Here is a 23,426-nt window from a genome sequence, read left to right as displayed (position 1 = left end):
ACTTCTCTTCCTTCAATCATGGACATGGGGTACAAGCGCTGTCTGATTAGAGCTAAGGGCATTACCAGAGCCCCCACACACCCACAATTCGGACTGTTTATACTGCTTAACTCTGGGAGGAGGTACCGCAGCATGAAGAGCGGGACAACCAGGTTCTGCAACAGCTTCATCCCCCAGGCCATAAGATTACTGAACAATCAACAAAACCGAGGCTAGAACTTTTTAAATATCGACACTTTTTAAAAACTTTTTATATATATTTATTTTACAGAACCATGCACATGAGGCATTTTTATGGACGCACCTAGCACTTTTACTTTTACTATTTACCTGATTGGAGAGTCAAATGCAACGAAATTTCGTTCAAGGTGCACTGTGTCTAGGTGTATATCTGAATGACAATAAAGTTTTCATTCATTCATATATATATATGTATCTGTACACTGCAAATGGCTCAATTGTAATCATCTATTGTCATTCCGCTGACTGGTTAGCACGCAACAAACGCGTTTCACTGTACCTCGGTACACGTGGCAATAAACTAAACTGAGCAATCACCGTCTGTTGTCTGATTTACAATTTATCTGAAGGTTTCACCAAGGCACTGAATAAATGCGTGTCTTTCATTTCTATATTTTTCCCAGAGCTTCACACATCTTTAAAATACCAGATTGTATTTACTAATATTATTATTCCAAAAGCAAACATCGATCCTCTTAAATACCTGCCATTCTTGTATCATGCCAGGACAAAAATATAAATGATGAGAAGAAAGCTGAAACATCACAGTGGCTGCTTTGCTAATTATATTTCAAATTAATTTACTTGGCTGAGGAATTACTATTGCATCACAATTTCTACTCTACGTGAAATCATTAAATGTGATAAATTCCTTGCAGAATCTTCGCTCTCCAGCTATTAAAGACTGCAAAACAAGTTACTTTCGTCAAAACATATCAAGAGAAATGGAGCCTTTATAAGATTTTAAAATACCACACAGTTAGTTCTGAGCTGAATTTTTACCTTGTCTAACACAAAATTCAGGAAGTAGCACAAGCACAATTGAAAGTAGCTCTGCATTTATATTTTGCCAAGAAAACTGTGTTTTCCACTCAGATCTAGTACAAACTCTCAACACAGCTTTGCACTGACCAGTTGCAACTCACAGACAACTCCAACACTCCAGGATGCCAAACAACATGTTAATGATGCACAGGCTCATTTGAATTCAGTGCCATGGCGAGGCACTCCACAAAATCCATGGGAAATTGGCAGCAGAAACAGAGCAAAGCCCAGGCAGACAGCACAAAGCTAGATTCAGGAGGCAAAGATTGACAGTGGAAGCTTGATATAATGCAGCAAAACATTTTTGGAACCGATACAAAGGCCTCCCAGTGCAGCGAGAAGAAGAGGACCTAGGAGCAGCCTACTTCCCAAAGGTAACGTCAATTTCTAGGCTGCAATTGACTTATGGGGTGCTGACTGCCTGCAGTGCTGAGAGGAAGCAGGTGTTGAGAAGCCACCAGGAGAAAGGTAGACAATTCACCTTCTCCAGGCTGACCTGCTAAAGTGGCTTGTGGCAATGATGATCTGATAGCAGGGTTATAAGTGAACGTGTGTTAGTATTAGACTTTTTTTTAAATGTGAACGTACTCCAATAGCACTGTGATGCAAATACGAAACAGAATTCTTCCAAGCAGAATGCAATTCAAGCAGTAATGCTTCTAAGCAAAATGGATAATGCCATAGTTTATAACAGAATTGATCAATATCATGGAGATGAACTATGTCCTGGACCTTTCCTGGAAGTGGCTTCACAAGTGGACAGGGTAATGAAGAGGACTTTAGGCACATTGGCCTTCAGCAAGGGCACTGAGTCTTTAAGTTGAACATTATGTTGCGGTTGTGCAAGACGTTGGTGAGGCTGCACTTGGGCTATTGTGTTGACTTTAGGTCACCCTGCTCTCGGAATGATCCCATTGTGCTGCAAAGAGTCCAGAGAATACTTACAGAGGTGTTGCCAGGACTCGAAGCACTGACTTATAGGAAGAGATTGTGAAGACTGGGATCTTATTCCTTGCAAGATAGAAAACTAAAGGGTGATCTAAGAGGTGTATAAAGTCATGAGGGCCACACACAGAAAGAATGCAGATAACCTTTACCCAGATTGGGAAATCAAGAACTAGAGGACATGGGTTCAAAGTGAGAGGGGAAAAATGTAATAGGAACCTGAGTTGCATTTAGTTTAGTTTTGGTTTAGTTTAGTTTATTATTGTCACGTGTATGGACGTTAAGTGTAAAGGTTTTTTGTTGCGTGCTATCCAGTCAGTGAAAAGACGATACAACATTACAATCAAGCCATCCACAGTGTACAGATACAGGATAAAGGAAATAACGTTTAGTACAAGATAGAGTCCAGCAATGTCCGATTAAAGATAGTCCAAAAGTCTTCGATAAGTTAGATGGTAGGTCAGGACCACTCTCTAGTTGTGTAGGGAAGAACTGCAGATGCTGGTTTAAATCAAAGGTGGACACTAAATGCTGGAGTAACTCAGCGGGACAGGCAGCATCTCTGGAGAGAAGGAATGGGTGATGTTTCGAGTCGAGACCCTTCTTCAGACTGAAGTCAGGGGCCTGACATCAGTCTGAAGAAAGGTCACGGCCCAAAACGTCACCCATCCCTTCTCTCCAGAGATGCTGCCTGTCCCGCTGAGTTACTCCAGCATTTAGTGTCTATCCACTCTCTAGTTGGTGATAGGATGGTTCAATTGCCTGATAATAGCTGGGAAGAGACTATCCCTGAATCTGGAGGTATGTGTTTTCACACTTCTGTACCTTGTGTTCCCACCATGCCTGATGCGAGCAGGAAGAAGAGGGAGTGACCAGGGTGAGACTGGTCCTTGATTATGTTGGTGGCCCTGGCGAGGCAGCGTGAAGTGTAGATGGATCAATAGAAGGCCAGTTGCTTTGCATGATGGTCTGAGCTACTTCCACAACTCTACGAAATCTCTTGCAGTCATGGGTGGAGCTTGACCCAAACTATTCTGTGTTGCGTCCCGATATAATGCTTTCTGCGGCGCATCTGTGGAAGTTGGTGAAAGTTCATGGGGACATGCCGAACATCCTAAGCCTTCGTGGGGAATAGAGGCAGTGGTGTGCTTTCCTGGTCATTGCTTCGATATGGGTTCTCCAGTTCATTTACTCATAGGAACTTGAAGCTTTCAACCTTCTCCACATCAATGCATATTGGGGTATGTCTAACACCTCACTTCCTGAAGTCGAGAACTATCTCATTTGTTTTGCTGACAGCGAGGAAAAGGCAGCCGTGTTGGCACCAGGCTATGAGGCTCTCAATCTCCTTCCTGTACTCTGTCTCGTTATTGTTTGATATCCGGCCCGCCACGGTGGGTTTGTCTGCTAATTTATAAATTGAGATGGATTTGTACCCAGGCAGGTACAATAACAATTTAAAAGACATTTGGACAGGTACATGGATAGGAAAGATTTAGAGGGATATGAGTCAAATATAGGCAAACGGAATTAGCATAATGGGCATCTTGGTCAGCATGGGTGATTAGGGCCAAAGGGCCTGTTTCCACACAGTACAGTTCTATAATATGCCTTTATAAATACATAGTGCAAAGTTTAATACACATCAAATCTTAAGTAAAACAGTTAAAGATTCATACAGTCTGAAGAAGGGTTTCGGCCCGAAACATTACCTATGCAGTGGTAGAGGAGCTGTCTTTCAGTTGATGTCACACGGGTCCAATCGTGACTTCTGATACTCTGTGGAGTTTGCATGTTCTCCTTGTGACTATGTGCATTTCCCCCATGTGCGCTGATTTCCTTCCACTCCCTAACGTTATATACAGATTAGTAGGTTAATTAACAAACATAAATTCCTCATATGGTGTATGGCATGGTCGGATTCAAAGTGGGTTGATGGGAATGTATAGAAAATAGATTACAGAGAAATGTCGTGGGGGGAAATGGAAACGGTGGCACAGCGGTAGAGTTGCTGCCTTACAGCAAATGCAGCGCCGGAGTTCCGGGTTTGATCCTGACTACGGGCGCTGTCTGTACGGAGTTTGTACGCTCTCCCCGTGACCTGCGTGGGTTTTCTCTGAGATCCTCGGTTTCCTCCCACATTCCAAAGACGTACAGGTTTGTAGGTTAATTGGCTTGGTAAATGTAAAAATTGTCCCTAGTGGGTGTTAATGTGTGGTGATCGCTGGTCGGCGCGGTCCCAGTGGGCCGAAGGGCCTGTTTCCGTGCTGTATCTCTAAACTAAAGCCCATCAAATCTATGCTGGGGGGAGTAGAATTTCCCCCAGCATAGATTTGATGGGCTGAATGGCTGCCTACGTTCAAAGGAAATATATATGAAAAATGCAATGGTCATTAATATAAATGTAATACTCACAACTTGATCTGAAACATCTGAAAGCAAAGGGCATGAAAAGACATTCACCTTTCTTTGTCCATTCCCATCTACCAGCCTTGTATATTTTGCACCATCGAGAGCTGTTGGTGATGAATTATATTGCCTGGAGGGGGGGGGCAAGACTCAAAGATGTAAAAATTTCAAGGAGCAAATGAAATTTCTTCCAAGTCCCAGAAGAAATTAAGTAAAACATCAAGATTCTAATTTGACATCTATACAACACGATTGCAGTCCAATTTCCATTGTTATGGAAAAATGGCAAACACTGGGCATGTTTTCACCTGAAAACAATGCCAATATCAATGTCTTTAGCATCATGTGCAAACCATGCAATTCCCTATCCACATGGCAGGTTGTCTGTTAAACACATGCGTTTTTGATTGGCAAACAGGCTGAGAGTTAACAGTCGAATAATCCTGTTAAATGGAGCCAGCAAAGACTAGATTAGAGGACAAAACACTAGAGATTACAAATAATGAAGATAGACACAAAATGCTGGAGTAACTCAGCGGGACAGGCAGCATCTTGGAGAGAAGGAATGGGTGACGTGTCGGGTCGAGACCCTTCTTCAGACCCGAAACTTCTTCTTTGACGCTAAACGCTGAGTTACTCTGGCATTTTGTGTCTATCTTCGATTTAATCCAGCACCTGTAGTTCTTTCCTGCACTTACCAATAATGAAGTTCACAAAAGCAGACATGACCTGCATATGTCTAACAGACATTCTCCTCAAGAGTGGTTAGTTTAGGGAATATAGGTGGATATTGTAGTCATTTTAAGTTCTGTTGGTGGATATTCTAGTTTTCGGTGGGCGGCGCGACTCTCGTCAGCAGCGGCCTCTGCAGTCCGTCTGCGTTTTTATTATTTTATGTCTATGTTTCTATGTAGTTTTTGTTATTTTTTGTTGGGGTATGTGTGTGGGAGGGTGGGGGTGGTGTGGGGGGGAGGGGGTAACTTTTAACTTTTAAATCTCTCCCTGCACGGGAGACCCGACCTTTTCTTTGTCGGGTCTCCGTTGTCGTTGGGGCTGCAACGAGGAGCGGCCTCCAACAGGCAGACCGGGGGCTGTGGTGCCGACTACTCACCTCACCGTCGCGGAGCTGGCCGAGTCCAGAGCGGGTGGAGCTGTGGTGGACGTTGCTGCGGCCCGACCCCCGGAGATTCGGTGGCTGCAACTGCGGGTTTGGTGGGCGGCACCGGGAGCCCGCGGGTCCCTGGAGGGAGACCGCTTTTCGGGGCTTCCGCAACGGCGACCTCTCCCGCCCGAGTTGCGGGGTTGAGGAGCTCCTGGAACGGGGCCTTACACCATCGCCCCGCGCGGCTTGGAATGGCCGCGGGATTGCGAGCGCACGCCGGGGGCTCTAACACCAAGACCCGGTGTGCGACCTTGCATCACCCGGCGTGGCTTTAATGGCCACGGGACAATCGCCATCGCCCGCCGGGGGCTTTGACTTTGACTTTGACATCAGGGGGGGGGGGGGGAGTGCAGTGGAGAGAAAAGTTTTTTTGGCCTTCCATCACAGCAATGTGATGGATGTTTATGTAAATTATGTTGTGTCTTGGGTCTATTTGTTTGTAATGTATGGCTGCAGAAACGACATTTCGTTTGGACCTCAAGGGGTCCAAATGACAATAAATTGAATTGTATTGTATTGACCGATTGCAAGTTGGAAGAAGATAGCAGATGCCAGGAAAGTAACTAATGTCAAGTCAAATGGAGTTTATTGATAATGGAAGTGGCGGTCCATAGGATTATGATGCTAAGGAAGGATTATGATTGTGCAGGTTAATCCAAGAACCTGATCGCTGTAGGAAAGCGATTGTGCCAGAATTTGGAGGTGTGGGAATGGCGGGACTGTCATACGTTGAAAGAATGGAGCGGCTGGGTTTGTATACACTGGGATTTAGAAGGACGAGAGGGGATCTTATTGAAACATATAAGATTATTAAGGGATTGGACATGCTGGAGGCAGGAAACGTGTTCCCTATGTTGGGGCAGTCCAGAACCAGGGGCCACAGTTTAAGAATAAGGGGTAAACCATTTAGAATGGAGATAACTTTTCACCCAGAGAGTTGTGAGTCTGTGGAATTCTCTGCCTCAGAAGGCAGTGGAGGCCAATTCTCTGGATGCTTTCAAGAGAGAGTTAGATAGAGCTCTTAAAGATAGCGGAGTCAGGGGATATGGGGAGAAGGCAGGAACGGGGTACTGATTGTGGATGATCAGCCATGATCACAATGAATGGCGCTGCTGTCTCGAAGGGCAGAATGACCTACTCCTGCACCTATTGTCTATTGTCCAGCTTCTTTACCTCCTGCCTGATGGTAGCAATAAGAATTAATACTCCGAATACGGTCAAATGGCAGGAGTCACAGGGAGGAGACAGCGGAGACAGAGACACAGAGAGGAGACTCCTTCTCCACTGACCTCCATTCAGAGAGAGGATGAGAACTCCTACGAAGAAGGCATATGATGAGGAGATTTTGCAGTGGCACAGTATTATGGATGCATGAGAAATTACAGATGCTGGAAACTTGAGTAAAACACAACGTGCTGGAGGAACACAGCAGGTCAGGCAGCATCTGTGGAGGGTCTGAAGAAAAGCCCCAATCCGAAAACAATCTAAAGGTCGATACAAAACAACGCCTATTCATTCCCTCCGCAGATTCTGTCTAACCTGCTGAGTTCCTGTGTTTTAATCAGTATTCCAGCATCTGCAGTTTCACTCTGGCAATGGAGACTCATCGATCCTGGAAAAAAAACTAGTTTTATTAATTTGTGTTGGTTCACATGCTTGATCAATAGTGTTTTATCATTAATGTCTTATTATCATTAATGTTTAGTGTTTTCTGAGTCATTCATAACTGTCACTGTATGTCATGTTGTTACTTGTGGGCGGAGCACCAAGGCAATTTCCTTGTATGTGAATACTTGGCCAATAAACTTACTTACTTACTTACTTACTTACTTACTTACTTACTTACTTACTTACTTAGAGGTACAGCATGGAAACAGGCCCTTCAGCCCACCGAGCCCATGCCGAAAAGCGATCCCCACATACTATCACAATCCTACACACACTAACGACAACTTACATTGATAGCAAGCCAATTAGCCTTCTACACTTAAAAGAAAAAGTCCAAGCCCATCCAACCTCTCCCTCTAACTCAAGCCCACAAGCCCAATCAGGTGACATCCTGCTGAATGCCTTCTGCACACTTTCCAATTTAATGATATCTTTCCTGTAGCTAGGCGGCCAGAACTACACATAGTACTCCAAATGTGGTCTCACCAAGAACTTGTATAATCTCTTGTGACAATGTTTGTATTCAATATCCTTACCAATGAAGGCAAGCACGCCAAATGTCTCCGGCATCACACTGTCTATCTGACTCACTAGTTTTAGAGAACCATGCACCTTTACCCGCAGATCTCTCTGTCCTGCAACACTCTCCAGGACTCTACCATGTACTGTGCAAGTCCTGCCCTGGTTTGACATACCAAAGAGCAATACCTCACATTTGTCCGAATTACATTGTATCAGCCATACTTTGGCCCACCTTCATAACTAATCGAGATCTTGTTGTAAACTTAGATATCTTTCTTCGTTGTCTATTATACCACTGATTTTGGTGCAATCTGCAAATTTACTAACAATATTAACTACATTGTCAACCAAATCATTCACATATGTATAACCAACAGCAGTGAACTCAACATTGACCCGTGTGGTACACCACTGGTCAAAGGCTTCTAGTAAGTAAGTAAGTAAGTAAGTAAGTAAGTAAGTAAGTAAGTAAATTTTATATATAGCACATTTAAATCAACTCGCGTTGAAACCAAAGTGCTTTACATAGAAAAAATAATTAAGTTTCCGTACATCCATAGAAAAAAAAATGACACAACACATTATAGAATTCCACATGAACGTCCCCCCACAACAGAATCAAAAATTTCCACTGTGGATAAAAGGCATCAAAAAGTTTCAGTTCTCTTCCTCTGTGATCACACGAAGCCAGGGCCTATTTGTGGCCTCCGCAGCCAGTAAATGTTTTCAGGCCCTCTTGCCGGGAAGATGGAACTCCGGCGTCGGGTGAACACTTCTAATCAGAAAAACAAAACTACCATTTGATTCCTTCCTCCAAGGCAATTTTGAATCCATGTGTGTGGCTATCCTGCCTTCGATTCCATGCAAGCTAATCTTCCAGATAAGCTTGTTATGTGGGACCTTATCAAAGGCCTTGCAAACTCTTATAGCTATGTCCTTGTAGATATGCCCTAATCAATCCTCTTGCTGGCAGATGGTCTTCCAATTGTTCATTCAAACATTTGTAACTGGGGAAGATCTATAGTGTAGTTGAGTTCAGTTTAGTTTGGAGATCCAGTGTGGAGACAGGCCCTTCAGCCCACCGAGTCCGCACCAACCAGCGATCCCCACACATTAACACTATCCTACACACTAGGAACAGTTTTACATTGATACTAATCCAATTAACCTACAAACCTGTACATCGTTGGAGTGTGGGGGAAAACCAAAAATCTTGGAGAAAAACTCCCGCGGTCACTGGGAGAACGTATAGACCGTACAGACAATCACCTGTAGTTGGGATCGAACCCGGGTCATTGGCACTGTAAGTACTGTAAGGCAGCAACTCTACCACTGTGCCACTGTGTCGCCCATAGGTCATGACATAAGTCGTTGAGTTTAGTTTATTGTCACTGTGAAAAGCTTTCGTTGCGTGCTAAACAGTCAGCAGAAAGACAATACATGATTACAGTCAAGTCATAAATGCGGTATAAATGGAGTCAATGGAAGGGAGGTTGGTTTTTGTGATGTGTCCATAATTCTCTGCAATGATTGCAATTGACTTTGCATGACACTAGATCTGTGAATGAGGCACTCGATCTATGAACAGCAAGTTTGAATCTAAGATCCTGTTGCAGATGAGTGTAGAAGGATTAAGGGGCTGTCCCACTTGGGCAACCAAATTGGCGAGTTTTAAAGAGTTTGAAAAAATGACATGTTGAAGACCTCCTTCAACTATGGAGAAGACCTCCTTCGACCTCCTTTGTTGAAGACCAGCTTCAACTAGCTTCAACTTCGGGAAAATTGGACACCGAATAGTGGAGAGTGAAGACGACCTCCTTCGATCTCCTTCGACCTCCCTTCGACTATGATGAAGACTATCTATGACTACCTTCGACTACCTTCGACTACCCTACGGCTAACATGCCGACCTACTAAGACCTACCACGAGTAAAAAAAGTATTGATTTTTTCCATGGTGACCTTTTTTTACTCGCATTTTTTTGTCACGTGTACAGCGGGCATTTTTTAACATGTTGAAACATACGCCGCGACCTAGCTGAGGCCTCGAGTACGCGGAGACCACTCTCAAGCATGAAGGAGAGTTACAAAGAGCTCGTACGACCTCGTGTCGACCATGCTGCGAGTATGAGTCGAGGGCAAACTCGCCAGAACTCGCAGATTAGGTCGCCCAAGTGGGACAGCCCCTTTAGGTGTCCCAATGAACAAATGCTAAAATGCTATGCAATAGCAAAGATGGTCTAGCTGGCACAGATGAACCAGACACCAATAAAGTTGAGAGTCTGCTGGCCTCATAAACCTGGTTTGAGACTATTAAACAATATGAAATACAGTCATTAGTACTTTTAGCTTGTAAATAAACTTGTAGTTGTTAAAGAAACCATTCTTTAAAATGCCCTACTGGCCACGTGAACCTGGCTTGTGCTAGCGAACATACATCATGTTGACATTAAAGATAGGAAAAAGTAATAGTGTTAATTGAACCTTACTTCGTTTAACTGGCTGGTTACTTATTCTGGTGCATTCCAAAACATCGCAAAACCTTGGATTGCTGTGTAAACAATGATATAGTTCTCCATGAAGTAGATAATGAAAGGTCAGCCACACCAATCAGATGAAAATAAATGACCTCAGTTTAATCATTCCCAGTCTGATCACCTATGTACTATCCCCATCAGATCACCTTTAGTTTAGCTTTAGAGATACAGCACGGAAACAGGTCCTTTGGCCCACCGAGTCCACGCCGCCAGCCATTCCCACACATTAACACTATCCTACACACACTAGGGACAATTTACACATACACCATGCCAATTGTCCTACAGACCTGTATGTCTTTGTAGTGTGGGAGGAAACCGAAGATCTCGGAGAAAACCTACGCGGTCATGAGGAGAACGTACAAACTCCGTACAGACAGCACCCGTAGTCGGGATTGAACCCGGGTCTCTGGCGCTGCGAGCACTATAAGGCAGCAACTCTACCGCTGCGCCACCGTGCCACCTACAAATACCTTTCTCCAGGTGCAAAGCTCCTCCTTGGAGGCATAGAAATGTGTCCAGGGGCATTTTTTACCTCCAGTTGCTGTTTTATTCATTCTTTTTCTTTGCCATCTCAGCATTGAAAGGATCATTTATTGACCATGCCTAAGTGGACTTGTAAAGCAATGGTGTATTCCCTTCCTGGAGTCCTGCAGTCCTTTTGATAAATACATTTCCACAATGTTGTTGAGGAGGCATTTCCGGGATTTAGACCCAACAACAAGGAATCAATGATATATTTCCGAGTCAGTATAGAATGCAACTTGGAGGAGACCATGCAGGGGTGGTGTTGCCATGTCCCTGCATTCCTTGTGGTGATAGAGCCCAAGAGATGAAGGGTCTGGGAGGTGCAATCAATGTAGCCAAGCCAATATTTTGTAGGTGGTACACTACACTTACCATTGCCTTAGTTACATTGGCTGCATCTCCCAGACCACAGCCACTGCTGTGAATGTTGAGAATTGTTAAAGGAGTACCCATCAAGCAGATTACTTTGGATTCAATTTTCTTGAGTATTTTTGAAGCCGCATTCATCCAGGCATGTCGAGACCATTTCACTGCACCCTTCACAAGATGCTTGTAGATGCTGGAAAGACATGAGATTGCAGAAGATAACTTGCCACAGAATACCTTGCCTCTAATGTATCTGGTAGCTGCTGTATTTATGCAGCTGATCAAGTTACATTTCTCTTTAATGGTGATTCCCAGATGTTTACCTTGGGGGACTCATTGTCAGAGATAAGTGGTTATATCCTTTCTTGTAAGGCTTTGTCATTGTTTGACATTCTAGTCTCCACCCATAACTAAATGTTGTCTTTAGCTGCACCTTTACCCAAATTCCTTCATGTCTTGTTATGCCCCTGTCCCACTTAGGAAACCTGAACGGAAACCTCTGGAGACTTTGTGCCCCACCCAAGGTTTCCGTGCTGTTCCCGGAGGTTTTTGTCAGTCTCCCTACCTGCTTCCACTACCTGCAACCTCCGGCAACCACCTGCAACCTCCGGGAACAGCACGGAAACCTTGGGTGGGGCCCAAAGTCTCCAGAGGTTTCCGTTCAAGTTTCCTAAGTGGGACAGGGGCATAAATGTCCTCACTTCTGAGCCTATGATGGAAAGAGGTTGACTGATAAACCAGCTGAGAATGGCTGCCTGAATACTCCTGCACTGGTGTGCTGTGCATGGGATGATTAATCTCTAACAATTATCATCTTTTGTACAAAGAATATAGTCTCCATGAAGCTCATTGCTCTCAGTTTTACCAGGATTCTTCGGACCAAGGCTGTGATGTGGTTTGGAGCTGAGTGGTCCTAGCAAAATGCAACCTCGATATCGGTGAGCAGGTTATTTGGTGACTAAGTGGCACCTGATGGACTAATTCACAAGTTCACAAGTTATAGTAGTAGATTTAGGCCATTCGGCCCACCACATCAACTCCGCCATTCAATCAATGACTGATCTCTGCCTCCTAGTCCCATTTTCCTGCCTTCTTCCCATAACCCTTGACAACTGTTCTAATCACGGAATTGTCTATCTCTGCTTTGATAATATCCACTGACAGCCTCCGCAGCCCTCTGTGGCAATGAGTTCCACAGAATAACTACCCTCTCATTAAAGAAGTTCCTCCTCACCACCTTTCTAAAAGAGCGCCCTTTAATTCTGAGGCTATGAATTTCAACTAATGGAAACATCCTCTCCACATCCACCTTATCCAAGCCTTTCAGTATTTGGTACATTTCAATGAGGTTCCCCCTCATTCTTCTAAACTCCAGCAAGTACAGACCCAGTGCTGACAAATGCTCATCATATATTAACCCACTCATTCCTGGGATCATTCTGGTTCCATTGGGGATATTATTGAAGCCTCCTCCTCGTGTCAACTGCTTTCATGACTCGATTTAGGACTCACTTGACACAAATATTCTGATGGCAGATGGTTTTTCTGGCAGGGAATCTGCATTCATAATCTCCATTTCACAAGAGTATTTCAGATATAGAGAGACCTCCTGTGATCTAATCTATTATCCACCAGTGTTTGAACATGCACCATCCCAAGGTCCACTATCTCATCAGTTTCTGGCTTGCTGCCAACATTTTTCCATCGTCCAACATGTTTGACTTTTTGCAGCGAAATCTGTAATCAGGGTTGGCACACAGTGAGTTATTTTTTTAGAGATACAGCGGGCAAACGGGCCCTTCGGCCCACCGGGCCCGCGCCAACCAGTGATCTCTGCACATTAACACTTTCCCTACACACTCCAGTGACCTACAAACCTGTACGTCTTTGGAGTGTGGGAGGAAACCGAAGATCTGAGAGAAAATCCACGCAGGTCATGGGGAGAAAGTAAAACTCCGTACAGACAGCACCCGTAGTCGGGATTGTACCTGGGTCTCTGGCACTGTAAGCTCTGTAAGGCAGCAACTCTACCGCTGCGCCACCATGCTGTCCTTTACATTCGAGACATTCCAGTGCTTACACTCCATGGATACCTTTCCTGAGCAGAGTTTGTGCACTTTCAACCATTGCCCCAGTGCAGTGATGGTTTTAATCAACGGATGAATGGCTGAAGTAATGCTGAAAGAAGCAGGTTATTCACCAAAATTGCCTGTCACTGGTGTGTATTGCAGAGGGTGAAAAAGATTTAGGGTGAGTGAAGTTCAGTTAGAAAATACTGAGCCTCTGATATTGTTTTGTGACCATGCATTTGACATCTGTTTCTTTTACGTCTCTGCTCAATGATAACCCTCAAGATCTTAAATATGGTTTTAAATTAATACTTTTAATGTACTCCCAAAGGAACCAGACTGTAATTGGAGAATTCAGTGAAGGGCTTGGTGAAATAAAATGAAAGCGCTAGATGCCTTAAGGGGCTGTCCTACTGTACGACTAATTCAAGAGCTGTCCCGAGTTTAAAAAAAATCTAATTCGTGGTAAGCACGTAGAATGTACGTTGTGGGCACGTTGGAGCTCGGGACGTCTCTTAGCGGCTCGTAACGCTAACGCAGGTACTCGGGAAACGCGGTAAGCTCGGGAAGACTCATGAAGATTTTTCAACATGTTGGAAAATGTCCACGAGAGCCCCGAGTACCTACAAGCGGCTATTTCCGTAATTCTCCGAGTTCGAATCAGGGGTAACTCAGGAGAACTCTTGAATTAGCTCGTACAGTGGGACAGCCCCATAAGTGGGCTTAAAGGTGGATGTATCCCTGGGACTGGACGTTTACCACAGACTGCCACAGGAGGCAGAGGAAGATATTGCAGGAGCTCTGGCTGAACTCTTTAAATCTTTGCTGGACCAAAGTAGTTACCAGATGGGAGACACAAAATACTGGAGCAGACATAGATGACTGGACCAAAACGAATATTAAAGATAGACACAAAATGCTGGAGTAACTCAGCGGGGCAGGCAGCATCGCTGGAGAGAAGGAATGGGTGATGCTTCAGCTCGAGACTCTTCTTCAGACTGAGAGTCAAGGGAGAGAGAGTCTAAAGATATAGAAGGATAAGGTGTGAAAACAGATCAAAGTGGATGGTGATAAGGGAATGTAGAATGCTTCACTGTTGGCTGGGGGGAAGTTGACAACGAGGCATTCAATCAGTAATATTTAATCAGGAGGACAGTGGAACTAATCAGAGAGCTGGGATAGGGGAGGGATGGAGAGAGAGGGAAAGCAAGGGTTGCTTGAAGTTAGAGAAATCAACATTCATACCGCTGGGTTAGCACCCCAAAATGTCACCCTTTCCTTCTCTCCAGAGATGCTGCCTGACCTGCTGAGTTACTCCAGCTTTTTGTGTCTATCTTCGGTGTAAACCTGCATCTGCAGTTCCTTCCTACACATAACAAATATTATCTCCCTTTTGCAGAAAGGCAGCAGCGAAAGGCCTGGCAACTGTCGATCTATGAGCCTGACGTCAGTGATGGGGAAGATACCTCTAAAAAACTTCTGAGGGAGGATATGAATGATCATTTGAAAAGGCAAGGATTAATCAAAGGCCGACAACATGGCTTTGTCAAGGACAGATCCTGTCTGGCCAATTTGATTGAATTCGTGGAAGAGGTAACAGCATATATTAATGAGGGCAGGGCAGTAGATGCAATGTACATGAGCATTACGAAGGCCTTTGACGATATCCCACATGGAAGACTGCTCTAAATGTTTAGGGATCCAGGACAAGTTGGCAAACTGGATCAAAACTGAAGATAGACTGAAGGGGTGATACTGTTAAAGCTCGCCCGCGCTCTGGAATAATAAATACAGTCAGACACTGATGCTCATAGTACAGACACAACTCTATTACTGTAAGTATAGATTAGATTAGATTAGATTAGATTAGACTTTATTAATCCCTTTATTCAGAAGAAATTCAGATGTCCTTGCAGCACACTAATAAAAATACAACATAGTATTCAAAAAGAAGTTCAACACCAAAACACAAAAACATCCCCCCACAGTGATTCCCACTGTGGGGGAAGGCACAAAGTCCAGTCCCCATCCTCTTGTCCACCCAGAGTCGGGCCTATTGAGGCCTCCACAGTCGCCGCCACGGCGCCCGATGTTCTCGCCGGTGATGGTGCTCTGGCGTCGGGAGAACCCCCAGCGGCTTGGGGTGCCGGGAACGGCCGCCTTCCCACCAGAGACCGCGGCTTCCAAGCCAACAGACCGCGCCGGACGGAGCTCCACACACTGGCGATCTCAGCGAGAGATCCCAGGCTCCGGGATGTAACGTTCAACGCTGCAGCTGGCCGCTCCACAGAACCGCGGCTCCACGATGTTCTCATCGGCGGTCCCAGCATACTGGAATTCCAGCGCGGCGACCCAGGAAAGGCATCGCCCGCTCCACGACAGCGCTCCAGCGCTGCGCCGCCGCCAAAGCCGATGTTCTGGCCAGGTCCCCTCAGGGAAACGTCGCTCCTGGACCCGCTGGTAGGCTGCAAGAACAGGTCGAAGGCGCTGCTCGGAGGAAGGCAACCCCTCCGACCAGGTAGGGACTCGAAAAGCAGTTTCCCCCTTCCCCCCCACCACCCCCCACACATAAAAAGATTAGGCCCCCTGACTGTACACTCAACGTACTAGAAATAATAAAAAAAAGAAGGGAAAAAAACCGGACAGCTGCAGGACAGGCAGCCGTTCAGGACAGCGCCTCCTCCGAGTCAAGTGGTAGTCACAGACTTACCAGCTCCTCGCAGTCCCACTCAATTATATTGTGCACAGGCAGTATATTTATACATTTGCATTAGGGGAGAAATAGTATTGGGTAGACTGATGGGACTGAAAGTTGATACATCCCCAGGGCCTGATGGTCTGCATCCCGGGAGGTGGCTCTGGAAATTGTGGACTCATTGGTGATCATTTTCCAATGTTCAGTTCCTGTGGATTGGAGGGTAGCTAATGCTATCCCACTTTTCAAGAAAGGAGCGAGAGAGAAAACGAGTTATTATAGACCAGTTAGCCTGAGATAGGTGGTGGGGAAGATGCTGGAGTCAATTATTAAAGAAGTAATAACGGCGCATTTGGATAGCAGTAAAAGGATCGGTCCAAGTCAGCATGGATTTATGAAGGGGAAATCCTGCTTGACTAATCTTCTGGAATTTTTTGAGGATGTGACAAGTAAACTGGATGAAGGAGAGCCAGTGGATGTAGTGCATCTGGACTTTCAGAAAGCCTTAGATAAGGTCCCACACAGGAGATTAGTGTGCAAAATTAGAGCACATGGTATTGGGGGTAGTGTATTGACATGGATAGAGAATTGGTTGGCAGACAGGAAACAAAGGGTAGGAATAAACGGGTCCCTGTCAGAATGGCAGGCAGTGGCGAGTGAAGTGCCGCAAGGCTCGGTGCTGGGCCGCAACTATTTGCGATATATATTAATGATTTAGATAATAGGATTAAAAGTAACACTAGCAAATTTGCAGATGACACAGAGCTGGGTGGCAGTGTGAACTGCGAAGAGAATGCTAGGAGGTTGTAGGGTGACCAGGACAGGTTGAGTGAGTGGGCAGATGCATGGCAGATGCAGTATAATATAGATAAATGTGAGGTTCTCCACTTTGGCGGCAAGAACAAGGAGGCTGATTATTACCTCAATGGTGTCAGATTAGGAAAAAGGGAAGTGCAACAAGACCTATCTGCCCTTGTACACCAGTCACTGAAAGTAAACATGCAGGTACAGCGGGCAGTGAAGACAGCTAATGGCATGTTTTGCTTTCATAACGAGAGGATTTGAGTATAGGAGTAAAGAGGTCCTTCTGCAGTTGTACAGGGCCCTGGTGAGATCACATCTGGAGTAATGTGTGCAGTTTTGGTCTCCTAATTTGAGGAAGGACATCCTTACTAGTGCAGCGTACATTCACGAGGTTAATCCCCAGGATGGCGGGACAGTCATATGAGGAAAGATTGGAAAGACTGGGCTTGTATTCACTGGAATTTAGAAGGATGAGAGAGGATCATAAAGAGAGGATAGAAACATATAAAATTATAAAATGACTGGACAAGCTAGATGCAGGAAAAATGTTCCCAGTGATGGAGGAGTTCAGAACCAGGGGCCACAGTCTAAGAATAAAGGGGAGGCCATTTAAAATTGAGATGAGAAAAACCTTTTCACCCAGAGAGTCGTGAATTTGTGCAATTCTCTGCCACAGAAGGCTGTAGAGGCCAATTCACTGGATGAATTTAAAAGAGAGTAATGGGCCTGTCCCACTTAGGCGACTTTTCAGGCGACTGCAGGAGATTCTGCAGTCACCACTTGGTCGCCACATGTTCGCGGGTGGTTGCCGGGGAGTTGCCTTCATGGTCGCGAGGAGTTCCCGCATTCTGGGAACTAGTCGCGGCCTCATTATGGTCGCCGCAAATTTTTCAACATGTTGAAAAATTAGCGGCGACTAGAATGAAGCCGCCAAGGAGAGTAGCGAGAATTCTCGTGCCGTAGGTGGGTTGCCAGGAGGTCCTAGTGGGTTGCCAGGAGGTCGAAGGTTCTCGTAGGTTCTCGTAGGTTGTAGCCGATGCTGACCGATGAATTTCATTGGCTCATTGGGGGGAAAAAAACGTAAGCAATAGTTTTCAGAACCAAGGATAACCGACCGGTAATGTTAAATGTCCGCCGAGCTTCACAGCCGAGTATCTCTGGCTTATTAAAAGTTGTCTCCACTCCTTCTCCCTCATTCACCCCCCCCCCCCCTCTTCCCCACCTCCCCCCCCCCCCCCCCCCCCCTCTTTTAGAGGACTTACCGTACACTCTGCTTTCACTGTCTTAATTACAGCGCCAACCTTCCTGTTCATCGTAGTGTGTGTCTGTATCACCTTGGCTTTGCACCGTGTGAATTTCACTCAGACAGCGCTCCCCCCGCTTTCCCTGTCCCCCGCCTGCATAACTGGCTGGTGAAGGAAGCGATGTGTGTGTGTGTGTGTGTGTGTGTGTGTGTGTGTGTGTGTGTGTGTGTGTGTGTGTGTGTGTGTGTGTGTGTGTGTGTGTGTGTGTGTGTGTGTGTGTGTGTGTGTGTGTGTGTGTGTGTTGCACTCTGACAGTCGCCGTTCCAGTTGCTGGTTTTTCAGGCAACTGTCGGCAACTTGAAAGTCATCGGCAGTCAGCCATGATCTCAATGAATGGCGGTGCTGGCACGAAGGGCTGAAAGGCCTCGTCCTGCACCTATGTTTTCTATGTTCTATGTTTGTTTTCTACATGAGTAGTCATGGGTTCAGCTAGTCACACAGCACATTTCCTGCACCGTATCTTATTGTGTCCAGAACAGACTTGTTTTCTCCGTGGTTCTACTTGGTATCGGGTATAGGCACAGCAACCTTTGCAGATTTGCAAAACCTCCTGTTATTCATTAGCTAGCAATTCTAAGTAAGTAAAGCAGGCTCACCATGCGCAACATGCAATCTGTCACAACACATTGTGCCACTACCCCCCCAGTCACGTACACATTAACACTTACACCCCCATCATCCTCTACATTCCCTCCTTTTATCATAACATGATAACCTAATTCAGAGTCCACAGGATGTGTAGCCTGAACACGCCAGATCCAGTCTGTACTCGGAAGCTCAGCAGGCTCAGTCCTGGTTAGTACTTGAATGGGAGCCCATCTGGGAATACCTGGTGCCGTAGGCCCACAGATTCTTGTGAATAGAACGGCCTTGCCCGATATTGGAGAGATTAGGACTATGCAGAAGGATGCTTCTGCTGTGCAACAGGCAATCTGTCACAACTCATTTCGCCATTCACCCCCCAGTCCTATAAACATTAACACTTAAACCCCCATCCTCGTCTACAGTATGGTGGCATAGCGGTAGAGTTGCTGCCTTACAGCACTTGCAAACTCAAGACCTGGGTTCGATCCTGACAACGGGTGCTGTCAATGAGGAGTTTGTACGTTCTCCCTGTAACTCAGCGGGTCAGGCAGCATCTCTGGAGAAAATGAATAGGTGGCGTTTTGGATCATGACCCTACTTCAGGCTGAGAGTCAGGGGAAAGGGAAACGAGAGATGTAGAGAGGTGATGTAGAGAGATATAGAACCTGGGGTAGCGAGTCTGGCCTTAAACATGATCGTAGAGGAGGGGGACGGGAGGAATCACAGAGGGGGAGCAACGATTGGGTGGGCAATAGGAGAGTAGACAATAATGGAGGGTGCTTTTGTGATTTAATGCCTGTGACTACTGGTGTCTTCAAGGATCAGTGCAGGGAATGATTGGGATGAGTTTGTGAGAGGCATGATCAGTAAGTTCAGTCATGACACAAAGTTCGGTGAGTTGTTGGATGATACTCTTAGTCTGCAAAGAGATATTGGTGTTTTGGTAAAAAAGAACTGCAAAATGGCAGATGAAGTTTAATCCAGGCAGATGTGAGGCAATGTATTTTAGGAATATACTGAGGCTAGGACATACACCAGAAATAATAGGGCATTAGAGAATACTGAGGCACAGAGGTGAAGACGGCAACACAGATCCATAACTTGCTGAGGAAGACATACGGTAAAATGGCCTTCGTTAGTAAGCGCACCAAATACAGGTAGGGAATTTATGATACAATTTCATGACATTTTGGTCAGACCTCGGCTGGAGCACTGTGCGCAGTTGTGATCACCATGCTACAGAAAGTATGTGATAGCACTGGAGATGATGCAGAGGAGGTTTGCCAGGATGATGCCTAGAATGGAGATTTAATTTGTAAGGAGGGACTGGAGAAGCTGGGTCTGTTCTCCCTGGAGAAGAGAAGGTTAAGAGGAGACATGATCGAAATAATGAGGGTTCAACAAAGGGCAAACAGCAAAGATAGATAAGATTAAAGGACAGATTTAGGTTAAGGGGGAAGAGATTGAGAGTGGATAAGAAGAAGACCTTCTTCACCCAGAGAGGGGTAAAGATCTGGGAATGCACTGATGACTAAGGAGATGATTGAAGCTAGATTGCTGACAGCATTCAAGAAACGTCTCAATGAGCACTTGAATTACCAAGGCATAGAAGGCTATGGACCAAGTGATGGGAAATTGGATTAATATGGAACAGTGTCCACTAGTCGGCATGGACAAGTTGGGGAAATCGTCTTGTAATCAGACCCTATTGTCTCTTAAGAACACAGATCACCCTAAATGGGTGTTGAAATGGGCAAGAATTGCTTCTATTGATCTTTGCGCAATACGATTCTATTAAACATTAAGACAAAGTCATTAGTACTTTCAACTTGCAGTAACAAAATTAAACTTGTGGTTATTAAAGAGACCATTCTTTTAAAAGCCCTGTTGCAGAAACAACTGTTATTATGAGCCTGAAACTGTCTAGTCTCCAACCCCCTTTTCCTTCTTGATGCAATTGCTATTGTGACGGGACTTTCTACAGCAAGAGGTTTTCAAGGAACATAAATTGTATGCTGGAGCAAACTACTTGTAGAAACATCAGGAGCACTAGAATTCTAATACTACTCCAGATCTTTTCCAGTTTCCTTTAAGACCATGTCTAGCCCCCAGTCTCTTAATATATGTTGGTAATCCCTTCTAATCTTCCCCTCTCTGGCCCTGAGGGATTATTCTTCGCCAGAGTTCCTTCCCCTTATATCCCCATCTCAATTAATTTCAAGTCTTACATTACATTATATTGAGCTTTCTTCCACTGCCCACAGCTCTATGCTCATGTCTTTGGCCAGGAGGCTTCAACCCAGACTGTGGACATCTTCTGGTCCTCCTGAAATCTCCTCAGGTTTCTCCCCTGGCTGGGTAGCATTCTGCTAACTCCCATCCCTCTATTTACACTCCTCCTGCTTCCGTTGGCAATCATTCACATTTCACCCCATCACAGACTCTTCACCATCCCATCCCTACTGTCACACCTGCATGTTTTCTCACTTTTCCCATTCTGATGAAGACTTCGGGACCTGAGGTGTTAATTTTCTCTCCCCATAGATGCTGCCTGGCCTCCCCAGCATGTTTTATGTTCATTTCAAATTTCCAGTGCCTGTAGAGATTTTTTTCTTTGTTTCCGGTCGAAGAACAGCCTCAGGTGCTTCGTCCTGCCCCAACCTTTCTCTTCCAATTTTCTCTCACCGACTCCAATCAGTCTAAAGAAGGGTCCCGATCCAAAACATTGCCTGTCCATTCCTTCCACAGACCGGCTGAGTTCCTCCAATACTTTGTGTTTTGACAAAAATGAAACGAAGGATGCTCAGAGTCTCTTGCCCAGAGTAAGTGAATTGAGGACCAGAGGACAAGGGTTTAAGGTGAAGGGGAAAGGAATCTGGGGGATAACCTTTTCAGACAAAGGGTGGTTGGTGTATGGAACAAGCTGTCGGTGGAGGTAGCTGAGGCTGGGACTATCCCAACATTTAAGAAACAGTTGGACAAGAACATGGATAGGACAGATTTGAAAGTATATGGGGCAAAGGCGGGCAGATGGGACTAGTGTAGCTGGGACATGTTGGCCAGTGTGGGCAAGTTGGGCTGAAGGGCCTGTTTCCACCCTGTATCACTCTATGACTCTCTCATGATATTGATATAAAAAAACTGGAATATGGCAATGGCCGATGCACCTGCATCACTTTAGTTATTGCAGTGAGGATTTTACTATTTACCTCTTCGTTGTGTTTTACACTCGGTGGTCATTCAAATGCAGCTCAGATGTAGGGTTGAAATCTGCAGCGTGAGTTTGCATTGACGTTCGAGGTGACAAACATCAGTCATGCCAGCTCCAGGTAAAAGAACATCAAATCCAGTCAACCATGCCTGGGCGAAACTATGAATCCTTTTTGAAATGCTCGATTGGATTAGATATTATTTCACATGTAGTCGACTCATTTTCGTGTACCAGTTCACTGCACAAATCCAGCTGCAAACGCACAGCCTTGGATGTGCATCTATTCAGTAGGTTTCTATCCTGGATTACCCATCTAATGAAAAACCAATGGATTTATCCTGTTTAGATCACCACCCGAACTTGTGTTAATCAATCTCTATTAAGACAGCTTGTGCAGTAAAACATATAACTCACTTTGCACCAAAGTCACTAAGATTTATGTCTGGGTTTTAATATAACCCAAATATACACAGTTAATTTCAAAACATAGTTCTTCAGATACTGTAAGCTGGGTAGCATTGATTGTATGCACACCCAATCATTACTTAATGATGGCTTAAACGCAGTTGTTGACACGTTCATCTCTTTACAGTAGTAACTTGAAATACATGCTGAATCCGTGGATTCTCAGTGTGAAGAAGGGTCTCGACCCTAAACGTCGCCCATTCCTTCTATCCAGAGATGCTGCCTGTCCCGCTGAGTTACTCCAGCATCTTCGGTGTAAACTAGCATCTGCAGTTCCTTCCTATACACTTCCTATCCTACATCCAGTTCCCGAGAATGACATTTCCAATAGTTGTGAAACCCAAGGCAGTTTTTTTTTAAATATGGAGTTAAATTACATATATTAAGGTGAAAATATATAACTGAGAACTTTATATACAGTGAATTCAATTTGCTCAATTTGAAACTGCATTAATTTCTCTCCAGAGATGCTGCCGGTCCCGCTGAGTTACTCCAGCATTTTGTGTCTGTCTTTGGTGTAAACCAGCATCTGCGGTTCCTTCCAACACATGTCTGACCATCTTTTACTAATGTATCATGTTATAACTAGACAAAAACAATGTTCAGATCGTGGATGCAAATTAACTTTGCAATCAAAGAAACTGGCCTTCATCTTCAGCGTACAATTCACCAATGTTGTGTAAAAGTTGGACTTGGTTTTGTTTCTTTCGCAGAATGACTAACCCACAAACATCACAGACCCCACTTTCTAGAAGTTTTATTTTTCAGTTAAGTGAACACCAATTAACTTGGAAGCAGAAGGTAGTGAACAACGGCAGTGAATGCTAAAGATTTTTACTTTTATGTATTTTGTCTTTCCTGACGTTAAGGCATGTGAGAAAGTGCTGCAGTGGGAGGGATAAATTTGGACAAATAGTTGGTGGTCGTCAGAGTTTTGTACTCCTGGCGAGAAATTTACTGCAGGGTCTGCAAATGAAGACCAATATAATTTTACCAGAGTACACAGCCAAGTGTCTTAAATGTTAAAGAGTGGTTAGGACGGTGGCTGAGAATGCAGGTAAATATTAATGTAATTCTAATACCTCAATAAAG

At 44.9% G+C, this 23,426-nt stretch overlaps 1 protein-coding gene across 1 annotated transcript in view; it reads left to right on the top strand.

Moving 5' to 3' along the window:
* Nucleotides 1–13,432: 13,432 nt before the first annotated feature.
* The window catches only part of slc6a1 (solute carrier family 6 member 1), a 74,296-nt gene continuing 64,302 nt past the window's right edge, over nt 13,433–23,426 (top strand). Inside the window, exon 1 of the mRNA XM_033037250.1 lies at nt 13,433–13,451. The gene's annotated coding sequence lies outside the window, so the exon portion shown is untranslated. The remainder of the gene's footprint in view (nt 13,452–23,426) is intronic.

Source organism: Amblyraja radiata, chromosome 18 (genome assembly GCF_010909765.2).
Source record: "Amblyraja radiata isolate CabotCenter1 chromosome 18, sAmbRad1.1.pri, whole genome shotgun sequence".
NCBI classification, from domain to species: Eukaryota; Metazoa; Chordata; class Chondrichthyes; order Rajiformes; family Rajidae; genus Amblyraja; species Amblyraja radiata.
Note: the sequence above shows the minus strand (reverse complement) of the source record. Positions and strands in the feature narration are given on the sequence as shown.